Here is a 2,817-nt window from a genome sequence, read left to right as displayed (position 1 = left end):
ACCACCTTCCAGTGATCGACCCTCCTCTGCACGGCCCCATTTTCTGGGGCGCCCTCTTCCTCTAGAGCGATCTTTCCCTGCAGAGGGTCTTCTTGTACCACCACCACCCTCCACTGACTCACCCTGCTCTGCATGACCCCTTTTTCTGGGACGCCCTCTTCCTCGAGAGCAATCTTTCCCTGCAGAGGGTCCTCTTGATATAGTGCTATGATCCTCCACTGACCGACTCTCCTCTGCAGGGCTGCTTTTTCTGGGGTGCACTCTTCCTCTAGAGCGATCTTTCCCTGCACAGGGTCTTTTTGTACCACCACCACCCTCCACTGACCGACCCTCCTCTGCACGGCTGCTTTTTCTGGGGCGCCCTCTTCCTCTAGAGCAATCTTTCCCTGTAGTGGGTCTTCTTGATGTACTGCAACCACCCTGCACTGACTGACCATCTTCTGCATGGCTGCTTTTTCTGGGATGGCCTCTTCCTCGAGAGCGATCTTTCCCTGCAGAGGGTCCTCTTGATGTACTGCTACGTCCCTCTGACTGACTCTCCTCTGCACGGCTGCTTTTTCTGGGGCGCCCTCTTCCTCTAGAGCGATCTATCCTTACAGAGGGTCTTCTTGATGTACCTCTACTACCCTCCACTGACCGACCCTCCTCTGCAAGGCCAGTTTTTCTGGGGCGCCCTCTTCCTCTAGAGCGATCCTTCCCTCCAGAGGGTTCTCTTGATGTACTGCTACTACCCTCCACTGACAGACCTTCCTCTGCACGACTCCTTTTTCTGGGGCGCCCTCTTCCTCTAGAGCGATCTTTCTTTGTAGCAGGTTTTCTTGATGTACTGCTACCACCCTCCACCCACCGACCATACACTGCACGGCTGCTTTTTCTGGGGCTCCCTCTCTCTGTGGCAGGAGCATAGGGACTTCTCCCTGTCAACCGACCTTTCTCTGTGGTCTGAGGTTTCTCTGTAGGGCGTCTTTTCTTGATAGGATGACCTCTATCTGCAGGATGATCTTTGTCTGAAGAACCATGCTTCACAGATGAATGATGTTTCTCTGTAAAGTGGCATTTCTCAGAAAAGTGAAGACTCTTCCCAGAGTAGTGTGTCTCAGAGTGGTGCCTTCCAGCAGAAGAACTTTTCTGAGTCATCCGACCTTTTTCAGTCGGAGAGTGCTTCTCAGCAGAGGATCTCCTCTCCTTAGTAGGGCTTTTTTCAGCATAGGGATGCTTCTCTGCTAGTAGAAGCTTTTCAGCCAAGGAGCTTTTAACTGTAGTATGACCCTTCTTAGCAACAGAACAATGCTTCTCGGTGGAAGGATTTTTCTCAGTGGAGGGAATTTTCTCCTCAGAGTAACCTTTCTCCACTGAACGACTTTTCTTCACAGAGCGGCCTCGTTGTCTTCTTCGAGGAGTTGGTTGACGACTCTTCGGCTCCATTGACTTGTGTCTTGAGGAGACACTTCTCTCCTTTCGGACCCACCTGTCGCTTGGCTTCAGCTTCACAAAATCATCTCCTTCGGCAGACTGCTGGCCACAAAGACAAGGACCTTTCTTTCTGGAACTCATTTAAGCAATCATCTTGCTTTATCTTCAAAGAACTAATGAATTCCCAGATTTTCTGGGACTGACTGGGAAAAAAATGTACTGGGAATAGAACCCAGAAGTCTATAGTCCAAATGACTTCTACATTCAGGATCAAATCCCCTGATTTTTTATCAAATACAGCTCTTTTTAAAGACGGTAGAGGAGCAACAGTGAAGAGCTTTACTGTTGCATGTCCAACCACCAGGCCAAAGGCCGGTTTCTCTGGCAACAATCGTAAACAAACGTCATCTTGGGGGCGGGCTTATGCCCATCAACCAATTGGTAGCCTTATGTAAATTTGCTATGTTCCATAGCCAAATGATTGGACCACCACTCTGATGTCATAATGATGGCGTATGGGGAGGGAGGGGCTTCCTTTTTTTTCTTTTCTTTCCGTCTTTTCTTTTCTTTTCTTTTCTCTTGTCCTTTCCTTCCCTTTCCTTCCCTTTCCTTTCCTTCCCTTTCCTTTCCTTTCCTTTTCTTTTCTTTTTTTCAAGACAAGGTTGTTGCCAAGTTTGCAAAGATCTCAAAGTTTCTGCCTCCCTCGCACAGTATAGGCATTAAAGACATGCATGTGCTGCTCATCTTTCTTGATTAATGCAATTTTCCTCTTCTGATCCTTTTTCTGCCTGAATCACTTGGTTCCTACTCCTCAGTCCTAGATGAAAGATTACAAAGAAGCTCTAGGTTTGAGATTCCTACATCCCAGAGGGAGAAAAAGAAAGAGGTGTCACGTCAAGCCTCTCATCCCTGAGGAATAATAGGTCTCTTTCCATCCTCCCTTTCAACCTTGCCTCCAGGATTGGGCCATTTCTGAGTGTGGCAATGAGTTCATTTCTATTCACCACTTCCACATTGCTGTTCACCACCAAAGAAAGTCAGGACAGGAACTCACACAGGGCAAGAACTTGTAGGCAGGAGCCAATGCAGAGTCAATGGAGGGTGCTGCTTACAGGCTTGCTTCGCCATATTTCTTTCTTTTTTATTTTAATTAGATATTTTCTTTATTTACATGTAATCTGGTTCTGCCTTTCCCAGTTTCCCCTCCAAAAAACAAACAAACAAACAAACAAAAACAACAAGAACCAACCCTTGTTCCCTCCTCCCGCCCCATGCTTGCCACCCAGCCCTCTCCCACTCATTGGCCCTGGCATTCCCCTACACTCGGGCACAGAATCTTCACAGGGCCAAGAGCCTCTCCTCCCATTGATGATCGACTTTGCAATCCTCTACTATACACATGCT

This window comes from Mastomys coucha, chromosome X (genome assembly GCF_008632895.1).
Source record: "Mastomys coucha isolate ucsf_1 chromosome X, UCSF_Mcou_1, whole genome shotgun sequence".
Taxonomy (NCBI): domain Eukaryota; kingdom Metazoa; phylum Chordata; class Mammalia; order Rodentia; family Muridae; genus Mastomys; species Mastomys coucha.
Note: the sequence above shows the minus strand (reverse complement) of the source record.